The sequence below is a fragment of the Cavia porcellus genome, unplaced genomic scaffold, assembly GCF_034190915.1.
Source record: "Cavia porcellus strain 051 isolate PalLab524CR breed Dunkin Hartley unplaced genomic scaffold, mCavPor4.1 scaffold_5, whole genome shotgun sequence".
Lineage (NCBI taxonomy): Eukaryota > Metazoa > Chordata > Mammalia > Rodentia > Caviidae > Cavia > Cavia porcellus.
The window spans coordinates 47043847-47061065 of record NW_026947488.1 but is presented as its reverse complement, the minus strand read 5'-3'; positions in this window follow the sequence as shown (position 1 = coordinate 47061065).

Here is a 17219-nt window from a genome sequence, read left to right as displayed (position 1 = left end):
AAAAGAGTTCATTGTATTATATTTATTCTATCTAAAACCTCTAGTTCACACTGAGAGTAGATTTCAAAAGAGTAGGATTATAGAGGACCTTGATTCTTGGGATGGTGACTTAATCAAATTATAGCTTCCCCAATTCATTAACTTCTGAAAAAGCTACTCCACTTTCCAAGCACCAGTTTCTTCATTTATAAAGTGCAGATGGTAACAGTTCCTATGTCATAGCCCTAGTGAGGGTTAAATATCACGAGTTACATAACACACTCAGCATATTACAAAGCATGTGATAAATATTAGCTATTGACATTAAAGATTTCTGAAAATGACTTGAAGTTTTGAAACATGGATGTCTTTCTTTTATAGTTCTAAAAATTAGAGTAGAAAATGAAAAAGTGAAGTTTAGTTTCAATTCAGGCTTCTCACAATTGTTATGAATATTTTTCACTCAAGAAGAGAGCATCTTGCATCTTGGGAGATTGAGAAGGACACTGTAATTCATATTGAGAAGGAAATAATTTGAGAAATTGTTTACAACATTAGAGGTGGAGAGCGGAAAGGAAGGTTGCTTTTTATAATCACATAAATTTTGTGATTAAAAGCTTCAAATTAAAAGCTTCAAAATACATTGAGTGAACTGTGGATTGACCACTTGCTCAGAATGCAGTGCCCACTGAAGGCGGGACTTAGAGTTAGGGCTGGAAAGCGAAGCTGCTTTTGAAGGACTTTGCTTGCATAGGAGAGAGGTAGGGACTTTTGAACCAATGAGAGGTCAGCAAAGATTTTGAGGAAGGAATTGATTCAACGAGAAAGTGATTGTATTTTCTTCACTAGATTTTATGCTTTAAGCGTAATTTCACCTAGTAAGGACTTTGGGAATTTGTTCTTAAGTCTTTGTGATAAATTGGCAGCCTGAATTTTCCTTTGTGTTTTGAAGTAGGAACATGGCAGTACATGTTAGTAGGGGCTGCTGGCGTCTGGATCTCTAGGCATGCGGGAAACTGTGCTCCATTTCCAGTCCTCCTGCAGTTAAACAACGCTTGTTCAGCCCAGGAAAGAGGACAGGAGTATACTGCCAAAACCCCTCTACAACGCTTCTGCTTCATTTTTTCTCTGTCTTTCTGGTCATGAATGAATCTAATGTCTTGATGAATTTGCCACCTAAATTAAAGGAGCGTGGATTGCTGAGGCACCATATGTAAGTTATTTGCTCTGAAAAGGGCATTTTCTATGGATGGGTAATCAGGGAAATTCTTACCGTGTGATACCACTGAGATTTTTGTTTTGTTTTGTTTTACCATATTTTGTTACCACAGCATAACCTGTCTTACCCTGACTATTCATAGTAACAGTCTAATTTTTTGTCTTATCAGCAATTTGAATTCTTCAGGACTCAGCAGGCAAGTAACAGTTGTATGGGCATCATTTCCAATCTCAGAGGTCTAGGAGAAATAAACTAACCAACACTAACAATCTAGGGACCTAGTTCAGTGCTGATTAGTGTTATTGGTGCTCATTTAATGTGAGGGTGGGTATTTTTTTGGAGACACTTGAATAATGTTATCTGGAAGCGTTTCCTAGAGAAATCTACTCCAAGTGAAGAGGAAAGGGGCAAACGTGAAATGAATAATATTGTTTGGTAGCCTTAAGACAGTAAAAGATAATTGCTTAAGGACTATCTTTTCTATAAAAAATTAAGACAGAAAAAGTCATGCAGTTGAATCATGGGAGCTAATTGGAATAAGGGAAAAATAAAGGTAGAAAAATTATCTAGTGGGGTAAAAGCAACTAACAGGTGGTCTCAGTCAAGGAAAGAGAAACTCCCTAAGTCATTAAGAATTACAGTGTCCATAACATAAGAAACAAAGCAGTCGTTAAGAAAACCAGAGCCTTTCCTACCATCAGGTCTGATGGAAATTTCTAGCATGTGCCTGAAAAATTAGGGTACTGTGATTGAGGGGCTGTAACTAGGTAGGAAAAAAATCCTAGTTGTATAAGTTAGTCACGATGAGCTGCAAGAAGTTTCTCTAAACAAAAATGAAGCAGCAAAACTGGGAGTCATGTATATGCATTATTCCTTGACCTAATAATTGTCTTGTGAGGGGAACTGTGATTTAATCTTTCTAGTCTATCAAGAAAAGTACAAGAAATTTGGAACACGGTTTCTAGATATTGCGTTGGCTGTAGCATACTTCATGGTGTTTTATTTGGGAAAGAAGTGAGAGTTTTATTACTGTTTCACTGTGTATTTGGATGAATATACAGAGGAGCTTTTGGGAATGCTGAGAGTTCGTTGCAATACCTGATATATTTGCTTTAAGAAAAGCTCCTCTCCAACTTTAAGAAAGATATGCCAGGAGCCATAAAAGTATTTATCGTTAAGGACTAATAGACAGCTGTAGTAGAAAGCTCTCAAAGGACTTGAAGTTTACTGAGATGGTGAGATTATTTTATAGTTGGGCCAAATGACCAGAGAGCTCTTTTACAGCTACTTAAATAAGTTAATATTGATTTTATGATGCTTTTTCTATTATTTTATAAGGGAAAGCAGTGAGAATATGAGGTGTTGGAGTCTGTTGCCCACTTTTATGAACTGGTCTGCTTGCTTTTTTTTTTTTTTTTATTAACTATTTCCTGCTTTCCAAGATTATTGGACAGACTGCTCCTGGACCAAACACTAGGTTAGAAAACAAGTTCCTTTTCTTTTAAAAATTTTTATTAAAGAAGGATGGACTTGGGATCCTAGCATTTATTTCTACTTCATTTTGTCTTGAACTTGGGTTATTTTATTTACATGTTAGTAGAGCCATGCCTCTTGTTGAAATGCTAATTGGGGTCTCTCAGTCCCAAGCGTTTCATAAGCTTTTTTGCTCTGTGCTCCATCAGGTCAGTCCCGGTTACTTGTCTCTGAAAGTTGTCTCACCGGGACGTGAGCTGTGAAGCTCTGTGCCGCAGTGGGGGATAAGGCTGCTGTCTAGCTCTCCATGCTGCCCTTGCATACTGATTTCCTTACATTTCTTAAGGATCACCTTCTTAAACAGAAAGCTTCTGTTTTAGTTATAAATCTCTTGAAATTAGATTCTACGCATCTAGAAATGTAAGTCAACTCATTCTAGCACGTGTGCTGGTCTGTGTTTCAGATGTCTGATTGTCTCCAGCCTCCGGGGTCTCAGGTCATGACATCAGTTGATGCGTGTTTATACTCCAGTGATTTCCATGGGCTCCTGGCCTGACAGACCTCTGGGCGAGCAGGGGGCAAGGCTCTGGCACAGAGGGTAAGGGGTTTTAGGTGAGTAGTCACTCAGAGGAGCTGAGCTTCAGTGACTTGTTCTGTTTCAAGTTGGCCTCTTCTAAAGCCTTTTTTCTTCTTTTCCTTCGGACCTTAAAAGTTCTCAAAATTAATAGCTCTAGTGAGACATTTTGGCTAGACAATTTTTATTTTTCTGCTTTTGCATTTAGTGCATTCTTTTATTTTTTTCCCGTTCCTTTTCTTTTCTTTTTCCCTCCCCTCCCCTTCCCTTCTCCTCCCTCTTCCCTTCCCTTCCCCTCCCTCCCTCCCCTCACCTTCTCTTTCCTTTCCTTTCCTTCTAGTCTACTCTATCATATCATTGCATTCCCTCTTCATCCCAGTTTCCACTGCTACCTCCCACCCAGTTTATTCTATGCATTATGGGTTACTACTTCTTACAACCAAAAGTGTTGCACTATGATAGAGTGTGGCAAATCTTCAACAGAAAACCATTGGGCTCTTGGACCCTGACTTTTGTTGATGTCTCATTTCATGCATCGGTTTTGATTCTGGACAGTGTATTCCCCATTTTGAGAGAAGTCAGGCCTCCCATGCACTGTCTGTGGGTTATTTCTGAGCCTGTATTTTAAAAATAAGCCATGGCGGGAAGGAGGGGTTTTCAATTCTGTGACTAAAAACAATCTCCTGGGAGCCAAAGGAACACAGAGATACTGTTTATTCTCCATGCTAAAAATAGGTAAGCTGGTATTTTTAGTCATTGCCCAAAATATGATGTCTGGACTCAAATTCAGCTGTGGGTGCTGTCTTTATGGGGTCGAATGAGACTAAGCGGTGTGGGAGGAGCCAGGGTCAAATGTTAGAAAAAAAATGTCTTTGGGAGAGAAGTCAGGCCTTGCTACCAATTTAAGGTTTCCAGCTAATGAGGGTGTAGTTCAATTTCAAACATTTTTAGAGTTTAAAAAAAAACAAAAACAGAAACGAAGCAACCTCAAGGAATTATCGAGAGCATAAAGACCAGCAGTTGTTACATACAGGGCTGTAAAAATGAGCTACTTCTTCCCCGCAGATGAGGGTAAAACGTGGTCTGGAATCACAGCAAAATTAATTTGTTTGCTTGGTTATAAATTTAAAATGACTCACCTGATTTTTTTTCTTCTGTAATTTGCCACAGTTAATTCGGTCCCAAGAGATTTGCTTTTTACCACCTTCCTATAAAATCTGATGTAGTTTCATACGGTTTTTTTCCTTCTCACTAATGCTCCAACTAAATGTGTACAGTGCGGCACTTTAGGAAAATACTAGGGATACAGCTGGTGCTTTGGCCACATTTCTTCTGTGGACTTTCTGGGACGTCAGGTGTGGGGACGGAGACAGGGTATTCAGGGCATTTAAATAGGGTAAGAAAGCTTTTCCAAATCAGTATCTCCCCCCTTCCTTCTCTACAAGGCAAGTTTAAGGGATCATTTCCTTACCAGGTCTTGCATGTACTGAGTTACTCTTGGGCTGACAATAAGTAGCCAAGTTTCTGCAGGAATAGAAGCATGTTTGACGAAAAAAGGCTGAGGGTCAGGAGTCAACGGTAAATTAAAAGTAATTCCTGTGCTGTACAACACAGCCATTTGGCTTAACCAGGACTTAGTCAGGCGAAGACCTGGAATAAGAGGCTGGGACGACTTCCAAATTCTTAGGCTGCGGGCAGGATTTGAACTTCCATCTCAGGGGCAGCAGAGCCCTTTGGAAGATGTGTCACGGGCCCCTAGAATGGAGAATGTGAATTCCACTCAGTGATTTACCACGGTGTGTCACCAGCTGTTCTGTGTGCGCATGCCTGGAGGAAACACAGGACACCTCACCAAGATGTTCACTCAGCACACGTCAGGCTGGGGTGACACAGCTCTGTGTTATTTTGAGCTGCTTGAAAGTTCATGTTGTGACCATGAGTGGGTTCCATGTCAGATTATATTTCCTCTATAGACATTGAGTTCTTGATTGCATAATCATCCCAGTGCTCCAAGGGCTATACATTCCGGCATAGCTCGGCAGTCAGTCCTCCTTTACTCCAGCATTTGTGACCCGTGCCTAAACTGATAAGTATGGAGCTGATTTTACCCTTGAGAAATAATGTAATTAAATAATTTGCAAGCGTGCCCCACAACTTCTATATTTTACTAGTTTAATTTTTGCTGTTTACTGGGCTAACGTGAGCTTGGCTTAGTGGTATCACTCTTAACCTTTTTACGACCCATGATTAGCATTTAAAATGCACAAAAGTGCTAGCCAGTCACAGCGAGTGTTTGGAGCTCTGCACTGCTTGGGAGCTGCGGAGACCTGTGCGAGGCCTGAGTGCTCAAACGTTTTCTCATCAAAATGTGATGGGTACCAAGTCTGTGGAGGTCTGAAGCTCGTAAGTACTGAGGCATGACTATAATATAATTTGGTAGCAGTGGGAGGAGAACTTGTGGCCAAAAAACCATGCAACTTGGGGGAAAAAGAGAAAAAGAAGTAAAAAGAAATAGACATATCACTCACACTATGCCATATGTCAAGTAGATTTTTAAACACGACATCCTTTAACTCCATCCAAATTAATTCCCTTGCCTATCGTGGACCATTTTAGATTTTTTATGATGGAAAACATGGGCATTTTGAAGAGCAGTTAGACTATAATTTACTGTTATAATTTCCATAAATTCCACGTTATGACCATTCTGAATTAATGGTCTAATTTTGGAGCCATGCTCTTCTCCCTTTCTTTCTACTGTGTTTTCTTATTAGTACATGTTAGAGTACGTAAAGATCACAGTCAGCGTGAGGAGCTGGCGCGTGCACATAGTGCCTTTTATTTCCTTTTTCTTCCTCTTCTTCATTTCTTCTCTCCTCTCTACATCCCTTGGTTCCCTTTTCCTGAAACTCAAAGCACAATTTCTTATTCTTTTCTTTTTTCTTTCTGCTTCATGAAAATAAATTACTTTGCATTCCATTGTCATTCACTCTGTTACAAAGACAGGGACTCTGCCAGCTCACAAAGGAAATTATGGGCAAAGATGAGGACTCCCCCACCCCCACAGCCATTTCTCAAACTTCCCTGAATCCTGACAGGATACTGGCTGTCTGGTGATTTTTCTACCAATTTTAATTTAAATACGCAGAGCTGACATCTTTCCCCCCTACTTGATATTCTCCACACAATGTTTTGGGAGGAGCTTGAGGATTTTTGTGGATTCCTGGGGATTGTCTGGCTACCTCCTTTCGCCAGACCTGGACTCAGCCCTGTGTGTGTGTGTTACGCTCAGCAGGGCAGCAAATGACAGGATCCTGCTGTGACTTCACAGTCCGCCTTTCTTCTCAGGCATCCACGCTAGGATGGAATGAATATATATATATAAAATTACCACATCATTCTCAGCTTGCTGTCAGCAAGCCAAGAATCACATCACATTATCCCCACTCACGTTGGCACAAATAATTTAAATCAACATTTCTGTTGCGCTGCATGGGGGATGCTGCTGTTGTCTGCGAGGCTGGTGCATCCCCTGGGCCGGCTGACAGTGGTAGGTTTTTCTTGCTCTCCGTGGGTTCAAGGCCTTGTCTAAACACAGCCCCTTAACACTGCCTTGTTGTCTCGGCCCAGCAGGCGGTGGCTTTGGCTCACTACATCACAGCCTCTGGTGTCAGTGTTCCTGGTGTTAGCCTGAGGGGTGGACGTCTCTGTCTGTGAGTGTGTTTGCTAGGAAAGTTTTCCTCCCATGGAGGAAAAGGAAAACAAAAATAAACCACAGCGTTCTCTAGAAATGCCCAAGATATGTTCAAATTTCATTGTGACGCTATGTGCTCCTCTTACTCTGTCAATTTCTTGAGCTTCTGCATTGGTGCATCCTGTTCGACCTCAGATTTAATTGGCCTGTGCTTGGACAATGGGCCAGGAGGCAGCCCAGATCTGAACACTCTCCCAGCCTTCTCTGTGTCTTTCAACTAGAACAGCAAGACACGTACAGAGTCAATCACCCCATGCCTTGAGCCGGGTCCTGGCCATTTGACAGCTGATAGGAGGCCTGTGACGTGCTTGGGTTGTTGTCCATTCTTTTGTACTCCTGCCAGAGCTGTGAGAATAACCCTCTCTGTTGCTTCCACGTAGCCTATTGATTTCAGAAAGATGAGAAAGATGGAGTTGACCTGGAGCCATCTGCAGCCTAAAGCCAAGGCTGGTAGAGCCCAGAATGAATCATCTGAACTCAGGCCAATCTGAAGATGCCTGAGCAAGAAATAAATGCTTGTTTCTGTGTGTCTTCCAGATTCTGTGTATGCCACACAGCAGTGACTGACTCTGTAACATCACTGCTATGACGGTCAACTTTCACTGCGCAGCAATCCTATGGAATTTTGTGGTTGTTTCTTATGTAGTAGTAGCAAGTTGGACACATGCTGCTGTTATAATTTTACTAACTTCCTCTTATAGCACTCCATAGCGTCACTTTGAAAGGATCTACATATATCTTTTGTATTAATAGTCACAATCAAGCTAATCAACATATCCACTATCTGACACAATGGGAAGGGGAGAGCACATAGACCGAGTCCACATGACCTGATCTCTAGATCATTTCCAGACAAGTCCAGTGGACATCTGTAGTCATGCACTTGAATGAAACTAATCAGTAAGGTGTGTGATTTTCTTTAGCTATATCCTTATGTGCAAAGGACTTTGGATTTCACTTTATTTTTCTTCAAGAGAAATTCAATTATTAGATATATTGTCATTAATTTCCTTAATTCTCCCTTACTTCAGACACACTTATCCCTTGTTTTTGCCACGTCTGAGCTGTTGTGGCTGTCTTGATGTCCTGAATTGATTCAGAAGGTTCACCTTTCATGGTCATTTTGACTTTGGAGAAGAGCCTGAGGTCACAGGGTGATGCATCTGGTGAATGAAGTGGATGACGACACAACGTTATGTTTTTACAAGCCTACCTTTATGTTGGATAGCACCTGACAGCAGCCTTCATTGTAATTTTGATCATGCCTTGCAAAGGCACTCAGAAAAGTGGACTTCCGTAACTGCTTCAGAAAGTGGGAAGAAGGATGTGTGTTTGAAGCAGGGAGGAGCACTTTGAGGAAGAATCATGGCAATGTGCTTTTTACTGTAGTAAATTTAAAAAATGCTAACCATCCATACTGTTCACACCTTGTGTCTCCCATTGTGGCCGTGTTTAATTGGCAAGCTGCCGGTAACTGCCATTTTTTTTCTTTTAAAACTTTGATGTTGTAAGAAAGTGGCTTAAGAACAAGTCTTGCATGAGTGAGCTGTGGACAAGCCAGGAAGAGAACCAGTCAGTGTCTCCCGAGATCCAGCTATGTTGGAACTTAGGGTGCTGAGCAACAAAGCAACACGCCCACCTTCATGGTAAGCAGCTGTGGTGCAAGTGAGCGGCAGGCAAGCCAGGAAGAGAACCATTTAGTGTCTCCCGTGAGCCTACCAGTGGGAGGGCTGAGAATCAAACATTCCCCCACCCACCATGAGAGCCAGAGTCTGAGCATCTCTTGGGAGGTTCACCACGTGCAATATAGCAAATATGGGGGATTTCCTTCTATCGTCTCTTTGGAGGCAAATATTGTTTTCACTGTTTTGCTTTGTACTGATTGTTTTGCTCTATTCACTATTCTCTTTCAATTGGTTTTATAATGTTCTGTTCTTGGTTTGATTTTGCTATGCCTGATTGAAAGATCAACTATTGTGACAATAACAAGATATACTGTGATACCTATTACTGTTATCTTGGTAACCTGCTGTGATGTTCTGTACCAATTTCACTGCATTGTCTCGATTGGCTTTATTCTGTCTTGTTCTGTTGTATTTTATCACCTTCAAAAAAAAAAAAAAAAGAACAAGTCTTGTACTGTAAACAGCAGGAAACTTAGGGTTCCAGAGAAGCAGAACAAATAGGAGATGCATAGATAATATAGATGAACAGGGATTGAGAATTGACTCATGCACCTACAGAGACCGAGAAGAGCCATCAGGAAGCTGAAGAAACAAGGAAGCCCATGCGTTGCTCAGTGCAGGTTCAAAGATCTAAGAGCCAGGCAGACTATGATGTACCTTCAAGCCTGAGGCCAAAACCCTGGAGGGCTGCAAGTTCTGGGAGGAACTGGATGCATCTGAAATCCAAGGCAGGAGAAGATAACTGTCCCTACACCAGAAGACAGAGCATATTTGCCTTTCCTCTGCTTTATAGCTTTTCCTCAGCAGATTAGATGATGCCCATCAGGTTGCATGTGGATAGATCTTTCCTTCTGAGTCCACAATCCAAATGCCCATCTTTGGTAAATCCCTCATACACAGACCCAGAAATAATATTTTACCATGAGTATCCTCCCATACAGCCTAACTGCTATCTAGTACTAATCCATTCAGTGTCTGGTCAGCGTGGAGGAAGCAGTCTCAGGGAATTTGTGTATATCTGTATATGTTTTATGTGTGAGTGTGTATATGCCACATGTATATGCCACAGTTGTATTTGCTTATTCTAGGTTCTGTTTTGGTAGATTAGATACCTGATCAATTTTTGTTAAACAAATAAGCTATATACATATCTTTTTTCTTGGTTCTCTTTATTTTTCCTTTTGCACTACTTCCAAGATTATTTTTCTAAAACATACACATTAATCTTTAATATGATCAAATGATTCTACTGAACTTACCTTCTTGAGAAACAGCCAACACTACTCAAGAAAACCAGTCATCAAAATTCACAACTGTCAGTCTTTCCCCAACCCAGGCAATTCGGTAATAGCAACCCTCAATTCTGATTGTGGGGCAAATACAATGACGTAGGAGCAGGATGTCATTAATACAGCCAACTGAACTCTCTGGGATGAATGTAGGACATAGTTTTATTTTTCCCCTAGATATTAAGAAAAAGCAAGAAAGCTTGAGATTTCCTTTAATGAGAACAACAAAAACCAGTCAAGGGAAAAATTTCTAGGTCACGTCATTTGCATTCTCTTGAAGAGAATTTCCTCATCAAGAGATCCACCTGGAGCTAAGAGGGAGAAGAAAGGAAAAATAGCCAAAGCGTGGTGACTTCTACCAAAGGCAGATGAGCAGTCATCCAGAGTCAGGGACCCACATCAGGTTCAGCGAAATTCCCACCTAGGTGACCTGCTTAGTCCTGAGCAAGAAGTCCGAAACCCTAAGTGGGGAGAACACATTGAGTTTTGGGTCAACTATCAGTGAAATTTCAGGCTGTACCCATGCATGGTCCTGTCTCTTGCCTTTGGCGTATGTGAACAAACTTTAGGTCAGGGAGATGCAAATCTATTCAAAGCTTGGCTTTGTGTCGTGTACACAATTTGGACTCAGTTCGTAGACGATCAGTTAAAAGAAAATATTGACAAATGGCACGAACAATTTTTTTGTTCCACGCTTGTAGGGTGTCTTTCCTGCTTTCTGTCTTTTCCTGCTGGCTAAGTGTGATAGTTTGCGTTTCCATGATCTGTATTTTCCTGACTTAGCACACTGTTCCAATTTTTGGTTTACCTAGGCACTGCTTCACCGGGCTCTATGATTTTGAAAGGATAGTGCTTGATTTTTATTTTATATCCTTAATTGACATCTTTTTAGTCAGTGTGAGGTTAATAATGAACAAGACTTGAAACCCTTCGTCCATTGATTAGAGTACTATTTCTATTTTATTTCTTTAAATTTTATTTAAGGAGAAAAAGAAAAAAAAAAGAAAAAGGCTACAAGTTATACGGAATTTCACAAAAAAAACCAGTGGAAAATCACTAGTTAATAGATTACATATTGTCATCTTAGAAATAGTTGTTCAAGTTACAAAATTAAAGCATATAAAGTGGACATTCAAACAGTGAGACTGCAAACAGTTCTGTTCAATGATCCAACAAAAACTCAGTACTATGGTTATCTATCTTATATGCTTAAATATACATGCTGTTATATCCTTTAGAGCACTTTCTTTTCCTCTCTTTTGTACAATGACAATTACACATTTTGGGTTTATTACTCCCACAGTGATTATTACTTCTGTTTTGAAGAGAATAAAACCAAATGTGACATACCAAAACAGAGTCAGTCAAATCAAAAGGATGGACATAGTACATAATGTAAAAACAGAATATAAGGTGATCAGCAATGGCATTACCATAATGCCTTCCGCTATCTCTAATAGAATTGCCTATATCATCAGTTATAATAAAATTGAACAAAACAGTAAAGAACAAAACCAATAAAACCAAAACATTGGAGACATTACAGGACTTCAAAAGAAGATAATAGTCAAACCAGGATGGGAATCATAGTGAACCTTATTGTCTTCACAGTTGTTGCCTATACTCTCAAACTTGGTACAATCAAGCAAAACAGAATAGAGTAAAATCCATTCAAAACAAGATGGTGAGAGCAATACAGGGTTTCAAATCAAGTTAATAGGAAATCAAAGTGGGTTACTATAATACATCCTGTTATTATTTATTTATTTTTTCCCTTAATTAAAAAGATAAAAATAAAAAAGGAGATTGAGATAAAAGAGAACATAACAACAAAACAGCAACAGGTCAGAACATAACCATTTAAGCAAAATAGTGTTTCACCACAAGATATCCCGACATAAAAGTAGATACCATAATGTCTCTTTCCTTGAAATCTTTGAGCATAACCTTGTATACTGTGGCATCAAACATATTAAGACAATGTAGAACCATTCAAGAGAATGACAGTATTACAGGGTATTTAGAATCAACTAACAGAAAATGAACAATGGTTTCTGTATATCTCCTTGTCTATAAAAGTTTTTGTTTATATTATCATATATAATAAAATCCAATAAGATACAACATGTTAAGACTGATGGAGACAGAAGAACAAAAGCTTGATGGGACTTCAAAACAAGATGATACTAAATCAGCACTAGCTATTATGATGTCTTGTTTTCTACAAAATAGCTGTTCATACCATCCAACCTTCTCTGCCTCATTTCTGTTGAGCTCTTTTTCTGTCATTAGTTGTCAGTTTGTCTTCTTTATTTCGCTTTCTTAGATTACTATTTCAGAAGTGAACTGGAGAATTAAAGCAATTCTCTAAGTAAAGGCTGCATGGGCCATGCAGATGGTTTTTCTAAAATTCCCATTAAAAAAGTAAAAACAAGTAGAATGGAATTAATTTCCCTATAAGTTTTATTTAGCTTAGTTTATTATCACTTCAAAATAAAATAGATACTAAAAAATGTTTAGTGCTTTATATTTTCCTACTAAAAGCTTAGTTTCTTAGTTGCACAGACATATTTCAAGGAATAATAGCCATGTAGTGTTTTGGACAGTGTATTGCTACCCACCCAGACCTTAGGTAAGGGGAATATGTGACATAGAATTATTTTCCAGTTTTCTTCTTTTGCAGTGTTGCTATTTTCAGGAATCATAGTTTGAAAATTTAGCCTACAGTCTTGGTTTTGTCATAAGAAAAGATTCTTTTCCCCTCACAAAAAATGGATCAAACGTTTGAGTGTGCCCGTGGGACTCAGTTTAGTCACGCTGCCTGCTGCCGATGGTATTTCTTTGTATTTTTGTAGCTGTCCTGTGGGACGTGGTGTTTTTGCAGCTCGCAGCTGCACTGATGTTATGTCAGCACTCAGTCCAGTCTTTGGAACTGCAGAACAAATATTCTAGCTCCCAGGAAGTGAGTGGTGCCAAGACAAATGTATGCCGACTGAGAGGGGATCTGTTTTGATATGTGCCATTTCTGTATTTGTGGTGGGAAATAGCTGTGAAATAATAAGATATTCTTAGATGCCCCATTTTTCAAAAAAAATGTTAAAGTGTGAGTAAAAGGTTTAGAATACTTTTTTCATATCAGTATTTATAAATAAAGAGCCCAGCTGAAAATCTAGGAAGGTCTTAGACTTGAACCCTGTGAATGTTGATTAATTATGCATTAATCAAATTCTATCACTCTCCATAATTCCAGATGTTCACAGGCAGGAAAAGGTAATGAAGTTGCAGATAATTTAAAAGTAAAGAGGCTAATGTATGAAAATTCCAGAGCTATCATCATACTCAGTGGTTGAAAAAATGGATTTACTCAAAGATCAGAAACAAGACAAGGCCACACACTTTTTCTATTTACTTTCAAACTAGTATTGGAGGCACTAGGCTTGAGCAATTAGGTAAGAAAAAGAAATAAAATAATACAAAATAAAAAAGGAAGTAGAAAACAAAAAAGGAGGAAAATTTCTGTTTACCCATGACACAATTTTATATGCAGGAAAGCTTAAGATTCTATGTACACTCATATACAATGAAAACTATTACAAATGATGAACAAGTTCATCCAAGTTCTATGATACAGAATCGACATATAGAATCAGTAGCGTTTTCATAAGAAGTACAAATGAAAACTCCAAAAAAGGAAATTAAGTGAGCTGTATAACATTAAAAGGAGTAAAATACTTAAGAATAAGCTTAAGCATGGAAGTAAAAGTCCTTATACTGAAAACTACAAAAGTTGTTGAAAAAATTAAAGAAGATACAAATAAGTGGGAAGCTATTCTGTGGCCATGGAATGACAGAAAGATTTAAGACTGTTTAAGTGTTCATGCTGTCCCAAGTGATCCACAGAATATGTTCTCTATCAAAACCTCAATGATATGTCAACAGAAATATAAACAGTAATCTCAAAGTTCATATAGAACCATAGAAGAATCTCAAGCAGCCAAAAAAGTCTAGAGAAAGAACAACAAAGCTAGTGGTACCATACTTTCTGATTTTAAAACATACCACAAAATTACACTAATCAAAACTGCATGGTAAGTGAAATAAAGACATCCATAAAGGATGGAATAGAGTTCCTACAAATAAACTCTTGACTATGTGATAAAATGATCTTTGTAAATGGCAATAAGACTACACACAGGAAAAGGGTATTACTTTCCACAAATAGTGTTGGGAAACTAGATGTCCACATGGAAAATAATGAAGTTGAATCATCATCTTATACTGTACAAAAAGTTCAACTTGAAAAGGATTATAGACTTTAGCATGAAATTTGAAACCATAAAAATCCTAGAAGAAAACATGGAGAAATTCTTGACATTGTCCTGGCAATAATTTCTTGAATATGACCTCAAACTACAGCCAGCAAGGGCAAAAATAGATAAATGTGACCACATCAAGCTAAAAAGCTTCTTCATAGCAAACAAAACAACCTACTCTCCTATAGAGTGGAAGAAAATATTTGTAAACCATGTATGTGATGAGGGGTTTGTATCTAAACTGAATAAAAAAACGCTTACAAGTGAATAGTAAAAACAAACAAAACCCTCCAAAACTAAATAATCTGATGAAAAAAGCAATGGATTTGGGTAGGTATTTCTTGAAAGAGGCATACAAATAACAAAAAATGTATTAAAATATTTTAAACTTTATAAGTCCATTTGAGAGATACATATAAAATGCATAATGAAATATCAATTCATTTAGGATGGCTACTATTAAAAAACCATTAACAAGTGGTATCAAAGATATGGAGAAATCATAACCCTTGCACACCACTGGTAGGAATATAAAATGGTACAGTTGGTATGATAAATAATATGATAGTTCCACTAAAATATAAAAGTGGAGCTACTTACCACATGATCCACCAGTCTCACTTCACGTATTATTAAAATATTATTGAGATTAGAATCTTAAAGAGATATATTTGCATTCTTATGCTCATAGTAACATTTTCATAGTAGTTTAGAGGCAGAACAAACAGTGATAATAGATGAATAAAGATATATGGCATACGGTATAGAAGATTTATTTTTGGTCCTAAAATATAAGAAAGCTCCGTCATACACTGTAATGGAGATAAACTAATGGGATGAACACTGTAATGGGAAGAGAAATAAACTAATTGCAGAAAGGCAAATAGTGCATGATTTCAGTTATATATCTAAATGGTCAGAATTCTAGAAATAGAGAGTGAAATGGTGGTTTTTAGGGGCTCAGGGCAGAGGAAGTAAAGAATGGCTGCTCCCTGGTACAGAGTTACATTCATGCAAGATGGAGACATTCTAGAGATTTGTTATATGACCTCATGCTTACCGTTAACCATGTTGTACTGTATGCTTCAAAATTTAACAGACAAGTTCTTTTTGCCATAATAGGAAACAAGTTCATAAAAGAGGCACATGCTTGAGACACAGAGCAACGGTATCTCGATCTGTGTTGCTAGAATCGATAGCTTTATCTAAAGAGCAGAATTTAATTTTGATTTTTGACAGCTGTGGCCAAAAATATATAAGGACGCAGTCCTAGGAAACATTGTAAAAGATCAGAATTCTACATTCTTTGGGTAGTAGGTTACTATTTCAAGTGATCCTACTTTCCTAACGTGGTAAATTTTTACATCAATAGATGGAAGCTTAGTATTGCCCTGTTGTTTGGTGTAAAACTTCACAGAATATATTGGTCTTGACCCCAGTGACGCTCAAGGTGAAATGAAATAGATTTAACAGTTCTTTTCTAAAACAACAAACCATGAAGCACGTGATCTTCTTTAATAATGTTTGATCTCAAGATACCGGCCACTTAGATGAAAAGCTTTTAATTGAACTATAATACACACAGAAGTACCTAACTAATAAACATACAGCTCTATGCAGTTTGAAGCCAAGCAACCTGGGAATACATAGCTCTCAGACCAAATGCAAAACACATGCCCCACATATTACTCTTGATGCCTTCTGTTAGTTACTGTCTCCCCAAAGGTAGGCACTGGCCTCATTCACAATTTTATATGTACTTTAAACGAATGAATATAAATGGGCTTACTCAGTACAAGTCATTCGCATCTGGCTAATTTCATGCAGTATTATGCTTATGAGAGTCTTTTGTTTCACTACATGTAGTTATGGATCTTTCATCCAACTGACATTTAGAATTATATTATGTGACTCTGTCACAAGTTGTTTCTTCATTTGAGTGTCAGTGGTCCTTTAAATGCTTTGTACTTTTTGTATCTAATAAAATACCATGGGCATCCTGGTGTGGGTATTGGATTAACATCCTGGTGCGGGGAGTAGATTGACATTTATTTAAATAAATATAGATATAGATGATATATAGACATAGATGTAGATACAAATATGGGAGTGGAACTGCTGAACAATAGGTAATTATGGGAGAAGATTTATTAGACATAGCTGAACAGGTTTTTGACTGCAACAAGTTAGTTTATCATCAGCTGTTATGAGAATCCGGTTGCTCCACATCTTGACCAACACTAGGTCTTTTTGCTTTTTTGCTTTTAGCTCTTTGGGTCGGTGTACAGCGGAAAGCCATGGGGCTGTAATGAGAAGTTCTTCTTATTAGGACTTTTGATTAATGAGGGATTTACTCAGCTTGCCTCAAGTGCGGAGAGTTTTGGAAGGAGACAGATGCATCAAGAGAAGCTCAACAACCTGTACGTACAGTGTGTGCTCTACAAGGCCAGGTATAAAAGAGTAGCAGGTCGGGCATGAGGTCTGCTGTGAGGTCAGCTGCAGGACGGGCAGAGCACTGTTCTCTCTTCCCCTTTTCTCTTGTCTCCTCTGCCTTAAGCTGGAACCCGAGAAGGAGACTCTGGCTCAGCAAATCTCACTTCAGGGCCCACGTGGGCTGTGATCTATGGACAGGTGGCCTTGGGTCCAGGCACAGTGATTCTTCAAGGGCATCCTGCTGCTGCTTCCTGAAGGAGGGGGCTACTAAGGGCACAGCGGGCCCAGGTAAAGGGTATGATGCAAGAGTGTTGATTAAAAACTCAAAGAAGTACCTGTGTATGACCGTAGAGTTAAAAAGTGCTGGTGAGAAGGACAATGAAAAAATTATATGTATGCGCATGAACATATGTATACATAACAGATATGCGTGTGTGTGTGCATATACTGTTTTAATCAGAATTAAAGAAATTCAACTAATGAAAACTTCAACTTGCCAT